Source organism: Myotis brandtii, unplaced genomic scaffold (genome assembly GCF_000412655.1).
Source record: "Myotis brandtii unplaced genomic scaffold, ASM41265v1 scaffold436, whole genome shotgun sequence".
NCBI lineage: Eukaryota > Metazoa > Chordata > Mammalia > Chiroptera > Vespertilionidae > Myotis > Myotis brandtii.
In genome coordinates this window covers 579,547-588,528 of record NW_005366679.1, presented here as the reverse complement: position 1 = coordinate 588,528, position 8,982 = coordinate 579,547, and the positions used below count along the sequence as shown (strand labels likewise).

The 8,982-nt window shown below is 40.2% G+C and overlaps 1 protein-coding gene across 21 annotated transcripts in view; it reads right to left on the bottom strand.

Moving 5' to 3' along the window:
* Positions 1 to 3,854: 3,854 nt before the first annotated feature.
* Positions 3,855 to 8,982, bottom strand: part of MBNL1 (muscleblind-like splicing regulator 1) — a 197,899-nt gene continuing 192,771 nt past the window's right edge. For all 21 annotated transcript variants that reach the window (XM_005874395.2, XM_014546217.1, XM_005874394.2 and 18 more), the window contains one exon: positions 3,855 to 7,311. The gene's annotated coding sequence lies outside the window, so the exon portion shown is untranslated. The remainder of the gene's footprint in view (positions 7,312 to 8,982) is intronic.

Sequence of the window (8,982 nt, the reverse complement as noted above, 5' to 3'; positions counted from 1 at the left end):
GAAGTTATAGCCTATTCCTATGCAGTTTGGTTCCTACCTCTATCTGGGATACTTGTGTCCCTGGGCAGTACCTATCTTTACTGTGCACAAAGCTGTCAAACCGGCCCTTCCCTCGGCCCCAATTCCTTAGCCTCTCCTCCCAGATGTTACCAGTTTGCTGTATCTCAGAGCCCAACACCAGTGATTGTAATTGTGAAAGAGGAAGGGGCCCAGGCAGGGGTAAAGCAAAGCAGGGTGAGCAGAGCGGTTCTTCCTATGATGAGGCCCTGGTGTCCAGGTTTTGACTGCTCCATGGCAATTACTAAGGCTTCTTTTGTTCAGCCTCTGCTCAGGCTTCTAATTCCTCATATGTCTTTCTACCTTCATCTTCAACCTAAAGTTATGCCATATGATGGGACTTCCAGGGCCTAGGTTTTCTGCTTAGCTTTGCCACTGTTAGTATATGACTGGGCGAGAGTAAGCTGATAATCTCTTCCAGACTCATGAGCTGTGTGTCATTGTAAATGAACTTGGGAAGTCTGCTTGGCTAAATAAATGTCTGGCTCGAAGTTCAGTGTGTACTTCTGCGGACTGCTCACTGATTTCCAGGCCTTCAGAGCCACCATCACCACTGGTTTCGAAGCCCATTATGAACTTGGGTATCCTGTCTGCAATGGACAATCTTGATCATAGTTATCAAGGTCCAAGCAATTACCTTTTAGTTAGAACTTGCGGCAGGATATCACTCATCCTTTAACCCCCTCATAGCAACTGCTTATCTAGTGCAAGGGCACATTCACTAAGTTAGTTAGAACTTGCGGCAGGATATCACTCATCCTTTAATCCCATGGCAATTGTTTATCTAGTGCAAGGGCACATTCACTAAGCTGGGCATTGGGCCTGAGGAGTCACCCAGATGTGAGACCCTCCCAGGGAGCATGTTTCCTTCCTCGGCTTGGATTTTGAGGTGTGTTCATCATGACCATGGCCTAGGCATTTGTTGCAATAGTTACAGTTTCTCTCGGGCGAGATTGTGCTCAGTGCAGTGAAATCACACAAGCCCACCCAAAGCTGCAACTTAACCCGGCCACGGAGCTCTTCTCAGTTCCAAGTTCAGGTGCTGAACACCCCAGGCTGACCCCAGGGGCCAACGTGAGGGAGAGTGGCAGTTAGAATTTACATAGCAACCGGGAGGCTCCCAAACACCGTGCATAAACCCCCTGGTTTATTCTTTATCTGTCAAAAAAAGAATTCTGTTTTGTCATTATGAAACCCAACTGGGGAGAGAAAAAGCAACAACTGATCATTCTTGCTTCCATAAGTCGTTTCTGAAAGACCTAAATAACTCACTAGTAGTAACAGATTTCATCGGTGTTCTAACTGCCATGGCTATTTTTTCTTAAAATGGTAAATTCAAGAGCAGGCTATCCCCACCCCACACTTCCCTGCATTTAATTAGCAAAGGTAAAATATTACATGAACAAAGAAAACGCTCAGGTAGCAAAAGGGGAGAGAACTGAGGGCCCGATTCCTCAGAAGACAAAAAGGAGTCAGTCAGTCGTGTCCTCTTGGTGACCTAGGTCACCGGGCTGGGGTAGGACAGGGCAGCTGAGGTGACGGGTGTCCAGGGCAGGTGCAAACAACACTGAGGGAGCTACAGAGGGTGTGAAGGAGGAGAGTTCCTGAACCCCCAGGCCTTGGTCAGCCCCAGCACACATCTGGCTTTTGCTCTTCTGGGGATCAGAACACACAGTCCAAATGAAGTCCAACTCCCGAGAAGTTTGGAGGGGGACTCTGGGACCTGCGTGGACTCACACAGCCACACTCCGCAGGTAGCTTCAGATTCACCACCCACCCCAAGTGCTGCCGATGCCACAGCCCCATCTAGGGCCGGCCCCTTGTGAGGACCAACCATGGCCAGCAGGATGTGCCAGAGGCTGGGCCACGGCCGGCGATGACTGCTTTAATCATTTCCATGAGGCCCAGTATCTTTTGGACAGATCAAGAGAACTCTAAACAACCCTTGGACATTTGAATCTCTGTATTTCACATTTTTGGAGCTTGTCCTGATGTAAATACAATAATAGACTTTGAACATTGAAAGTGGGTGTATTCTAGGCTTTCAAAAGTTTCCGAATTCTTGAACAATATATTTTTTCCAGAACATGTAGAGTACCTCCAATATTAGAGTAACTGCCTCAGACTCACCAGGGAACAGAGTAATAACAATTAAAAAAATAACAAAATCTTGCTGAGTGTCCCACTTAACAGGTACAGTGACTGTTTGTGACTGCTAAGTGACTGCTGTTTAAAGGAAGCTACTCTTCAAAAGTGTGCCTCAGTGAAATGATAGATGTCCACATGTCACTGACCTTCAGGGTCTTTCCAAAGTGGGAACTCTGTGAGGGTGAAGGGTCTGTAATGAAACAATAGCTCTTGCAAATATTGTTTCCCAAAGAAGAAACTAAGGACTTCTAACACAAACGCCCGTCCTGTGACTTGAGGACCCCTAGTGGTCACTGTAGTAATAACTCCTTCTGAACACTAAGCTTCTGGAGAATATTTCAACACCATTTTCAAATGCATGTATATGCTGTGATTAATGAAATAAAATGCACTTAACATGAAAATATTATAATGACATTGTTAAAAGAAATATATCAAAGGTACTACCACTAATTGGAGAGCTGGATGCTTTGGGGTGACACTAAAAAAAGTTGTAAAGCCCAGCTTTAGAGAACCATCACATAGGGCAGCTGCTCTCTTGTTGATAAACAGCACCTTGAGTAGTTGGGTCTACTCAGGATAACAGGAATGCTCGATACAACTCAACCAGAAACAGAATTGTATTAATTATAAATATCACACTAACATTTATTGCAAGTTTAGAAGAAGATCATTGACCTGCAAGGAGAATTTGCAGCTTTGACCAAATACCAAGTGGCACAGTCACAGAGAGTGCACTATATGATCAAATTAGAACATTTCTCCACATTGGAACTCAGGCTTCCACTGGCTGTCTCTGGAAACTGTGAGTCAACACCATATGGAAAACGTGGCCTCAGTTCAACCAAGTTTTTAATTCACCCTTTAAAAAATGCACACAGACACACATAAAGGCACTATCAACAGTAAGTTATGACCTGGCCAGTGTGGCCCAGTGGTTGAACATTGAACTATGAACCAGGAGGTCATGGTTCGATTCCTGGTCAGGGCACATGCTCGGGTTGCAGACTTGATCCGCAGTGGGGGCGTGCTGGAGGCAAATGATCGATTCTTCTCATCATTGATGTTTCTCTCTCTCCCTCTCCCTTCTCTGAAATCAATTAAAAAATATATATTTTAAAAAAAGAGTGAGTTATGTCATGCCTTGGCTCAGCTGTGTGTGTGTGTGTGTGTGTGTGTGTGTGTACTCTCTTGTCCCTCTAAATTAAGTGTAATCACTCTGTCTTTATTGAAATATTTTCTTAGATTGCCTGATTTCCAGTGTTAGTAGTCTCCTGGGGAAGTTGGGCAAGTAAGGTGTCTTTAATAGAAAGACAGCAATCTAGAATTAATAAGACAATTTCTTTTTTTCTCTTATAGTTTCCCCCTACACCTAAAATCCTACCACACAGCACTTAGAGTGTCAGGGGAGGGGAGGGCAAGATCTCCCAGGAAGCGGTGGGCGTGGGATGGCAACACATCAGGATTCACATTCTCATTTCTGGTATCAAAGGAGGGTCGGCGAGAAAGCCAGTGATGCATAACCTTCCTTGCGGTCAGTTAAAACCGGATAATGCATTTTCATAACGATGTGTTCGTAATGACAGACACACACACATATGAGAAAGGCGCAAAAAAAAATTTACTCTTCAATCTCAGAGACACAAAGATACTTAAGAAAGAGAAGTTTTATTAGGGCAATTTCACTTTATTTTTCCATACAGCAAAGTCAACTACTGCGGTAATAATAAAATAAGCGTAAAACAAATCGCAGCCCAAGACAAAATACATAATTGTAAGCAACTACAAGCAGAAAGTAAGTTGTGATTACATAAGAGTAAAACCAAGCACATCTGTCCTGTCAGCAGATGAAAGGGGTGGGGTTGCCGGTAAGTGCAACGCGGGAGCCAGCTGGAGCGAGGGGCTGGCTACACAGATTCCTTAAACAAGTGCCCGTGATCACATTCGCTCTTTTGAGTGCTTCTGAGTTGCAAATTAGAACCATGAACTTTGAACTGTGTTTTATCTTTTCACCTGCTGAAAGAACAGGCTTGCTACAGCAATTAAAAAACAATCACAGAACAACTAGAGCTACACTGTGCTGTTTGGTTTGCCTGTTTATAGTTTCAATTTTGTGAAAGTCATTACTTGTTTTGAAGATTGGTGTGTGTGTGTGTATGTGTGTGCGCGTGTGAACAATAAACCACTGAAATTGGCAGAAACTGATTAGCATAATACGTCCTTAGTATAGTTCTGTCTCTCCTTTTTGTTGTTGTTGTCGTTGAAGCTTTAAACATGCAGTAGTTTTGAAAAATGTGAGGAATATCTGATCCATGATTTCACCTTAATGGTTGAAGTACCTGCTATTTTTGGTAATGGTCTTCAGGCAGATTTGGCCCAGTGGAGTTTTTGTCAGTCATGAGATCTCGGAAGGATGGCATATCTTTCCAGCTGAAAAAATCCTGGCAAACTACAAGCTGTCCACAAAAAGCAAAGCAACATGTTTGAAGGGGTACGGAGTGCTAACTCGGTGCCACTTTTGCAAGCAATTTTGCTCAGTCTCATTTTATTAGCCTTAACAAAACTCCTTGTAATTATAGACGTTTTTATTCAAAATAAGATCTTACTATTATACAGGTTTCTCTCTTTTGACTATATACAGAAGTGCAAAAAGTCAACCTTCTCTCTAGACGTCCCAACATGCTCAATTGCAGCATAATCAACCCTCAAGAGTTTGCACACACGCTTTAATTCTCATTACGTAAACTTTGAGTATTTGGATTATCAACAAAAAGTCCCTTGTTCTATTTATTGATTATGCAGCTTATTTATAACAAGGCCTGATATTCAGGGATTTCAAAAATATTAAACAATACTTTAACATTTGAAATGGATACAGTAGAAAATAAATTTTATTCTAATATCTAGGTTCTAGAGATCCTCTTATAATAACTAATTACAAACAAAATAAATCATCAAAATATTACTCAATTGTCTGCCAGGATTGTTGCGATAGCAACAACTTAACTTCTTACTTAGCAATGATTATATATTTATAAGATATCCATATAAAAGATCTTTGTTCTTTTAATGAAAACTAGACAAGAACTAACAATGACTGACATTCTTACACTTTAATATTAAATCAGTAAAATATAAATCATTTAGTTAACAATAATACGAATATTCATATGACACTACATGTAATTCAAAACTGAGTATGTTATGAAGGAAAAACTACTTTAAAGTTTTTTTTTGTATTTTGAAAAATTCATCAGTAAAATCTAATAAAACAAGAGTCTATAAACTGAAATGGTATTCAATTGTTAATACAAAATGAAATCTAATAAGTGTAGGAAATGAAAAACTACATTTTAACAAGAAAAATAAGTAATATTCTACAATGTAACTAACTACAATAACATGTGAAGTCACCATTACTCTCTTAACACGATTGAAATTACATTGGTATGGGTTCCAACCCGTAATGTAATAATCTAAGGCTTTAATAGATGTACAGTACAATCAGTAAAATCAACACATCAGTCTTATATTAGAAAGCATCTCTCTCAAGCATAAAAACTTGCAGTAAACTTGGAAGTATGGAAAGTTCTACAACTGAACTTTCACCTCTCCCATTCCACACTATAACTACCAGTGACCTGGCCCCTACTTCAGCAGCTGGCAGAACTGCTGACCAGAGCAAAAATACCCTTACTAGCTGCAACACCCAAACCACAAAAAGGGAATTCCTTTGGATGAATCCATTCTTAAAAACTGAATGCACATCTATTTTTTTTTATAATTTTGTAAAAGGCTTTCTAAGGCTATAAGCAGTTAATCTGAACAAAACAAAAGAAATCACATATAAAATCCCCCCAAGTATGTAACCCACCCGATTGCTAGGTAAATGAAACACCTCCCGTTTTCATATTTTGGTTTATCATGCATCTGATGACAGTGCTGCTTTCTTCTTTGTTTAGAGTCACTATTTTCAACGTGACTGTGGTGAAGCATTTAAGCAAACGTGGAACCATTTTTGCAAAGCATTTATAGTCTTTTGACTTTGACAGAGCTATAAATAGAAGCAAAATAATTTCCTCAAACATTTTTTTTGTTATCGTGTCTCAGAAATGGCATATCCCTTTTGAATATCATGTTAGACAGTATAGTATGCATAAATATTACACTACAATGCATTAAAATAATTATATATATATATAATCTATTATATATATCTCCAGTATGTGTGAGTTTATCTGTATTGAGAGAAATTGTGTTGTGCTGTTCTATTGTTACTGTGGTTACATTGGCCATTTCTGAGACAGCTTTGGTTTCCCAAAAAAAAAAAAAAAAAAAAAAAAAAAAAAAAAAGAATGGTGCCCTTTGACTGATTAGTACTAGCAAATAAGCAACAAAAGGTGGCTCTGAAAACAATAACACTGAAGAAATAATACTCTAATTTGATGTACAGTCTATGGCACTTCATGAGAATCCTTTACAACATGGTACTTAAAGCCATGATGTGCTTTAAAAGATACACAGTTGTGGTTTTGCTTGGCACATTCATCTCTGTCAGATCCCTCCCTCGCCGCATCTTACAATCTATTACATTAAAAATATTACTCTTAAACAAAAATGACTGTGCATGCACGCTCTCACCTCTAATGGCAATTTTAAATACAAGGTGCACCTTTGTTATTTGTAAACCTTGAAAGAAATAAACTTATTTTTAAAAAATTATACCTTGGTCTACAGACGTACCAATACATAAGAGAATCGTGGTTACACCATAGTCTGTCTTTTCAAGATGGCATGAATCTATTAGGAAACTAATTAGGTATGCATCTTTTAATGCATAACTCTGTGCTAGAAAAGAAAGACGATGTTGTTCTTTTATAGACAGGTATATCACCTCAGCACGAATATCAATTAAATGTACAAAGTGTATAGGCAACAGTGTGCAGTGGGTTTCCATGTTGTCTTCTCTTCTGGTTAACATGCAATATGTGGATGTCTTGTGGCTGAGGGGTTTTTGTGGGGGTTGCTGGACGGTATATACAATATGGCTAATGACTTCGTCCTTTCCTCTAACCAAGCACACTGTCCTTTCCTCTTTAGTATGATCTACAAGGGAAGAAAGACAGAGTCTTTGTTAAAACAGGCGACATCTCACAACAGTTTCCAATACATACTTACTAGGAAAATTATATTGCTTGAGTTAGTGTGAATGCATGCACATTATAACATCTTCATATAAAAACAAGAAACGCCGCACAAGTACAAATGGATCTACATTTGCTGACCCTCTCTATGAGAATACAATGACAGGCAGAGCTTTGTGAAATTCTAGACTCTTCTCAAAGACTAAGCTAAAAGTGTAAAACAAATTTGCAGAATCAAGGGACAAAACATAGCTGAGCTCTTTTTTAGCACTATCGTGGTGGGGCAGAATTTAAATTCATTTTACTTCTCTGCTAAAGTCAATAGGTTTCAAGAGTAACGCTTTGGCTTACAAAATTAAGATCCATGCAACAAGCCCTATTAAACACGATTCACTATACAGATGGTCTCTGACTTATGGATGGGCTCGACTTACATTTCTTTGACTTTGCACTGATGCGGGAATGCTAAGCACTCAATAGAAACCAGCTACTAAGCTATGATGTTGGATAGGTGAGGTTTACTAAATGCATTTTCAACTTATAATGGGCTTAGGGGGACTGAATCCCATCATAAGTCGAGGAGCATCTGTATTTGGGTGCTTGATTAGCACACTATGTGTTTAGAGGGGAAAAAGAATAATACTTTTAACTATTTTGGATCATTTAACATTTGGAGCAATTTTTTCCTACAGCCAAGAAAAAGTAATATCATTCCTTAAGTTCCTGACAAATTTAAATGAAATAGATTGTACTTGTAAGTAGATCTGTTTTTTATACAAAATTTGTTCTCATCAGAGAGTTTTCACATATTAAAAGCATACTTTAGAATACAACCTTGAGAATGAAAGAAACCACCATTTTGCTGCACTCAAAACCAGTTTAGCCCTAGCCGGTTTGGCTCAGTGCATAGAGGGTTGGCCTGGGGACTGAAGGGTCCCAGGTTCGATTCTGGTCAAGGGCACGTGCCTGGGTTGCTCGATCCCCAGTAGGTGGCGTGCAGGAGGCAGCCAATCAATGATTCTCTCTCATCATTGATGTTTCTATCTTTCTCTCCCTCTCCCTTCCTCTCTGAAATCAATAAAAATATATTTTAAAAAAAGTTTAAATACTGCAACTCATGAAGAGAACCAATCATTTGTTATATAAATCCTATATAATAAAACCCTAATATGCAAATCAACCAAATGGTGGAACAACTGGTCGCTATGATGCGCACTGACCACCAGGGGGAAGACGCTTAACGCGGGAGCTGCCCCCTGGTGGTCAGTGTGCTCCCACAGGGAGAGCACTGCTCAGCCAGAAGCCAGGCTCTTGGCTGGTGAGCACAGCAACACAAAGGACCCCTTGGGGGATGTCTGCCTGCCAGCTTAGGCCCACTACCAGGAGCGGGCCTAAGGGTGTGGGCCTAAGCCGGTAGGCGGACATCCCCCAAGGGGTCCTGGACTGTAAGAGGGCACAGGCCAGGCTGAAGGGCCCCCTCCTCCCACTGCACAAATGTCATGCACCAGGCCTCTAGTATACTACGAAGAGCCTAAGCTTCAACACAGACAAATCCACTGGTTTGCTAAGTGCTAGACTTAAGGTCATTTGGTATCATTTTTTGCAACCTGGATTATTGCTAAGAAATAGAAAA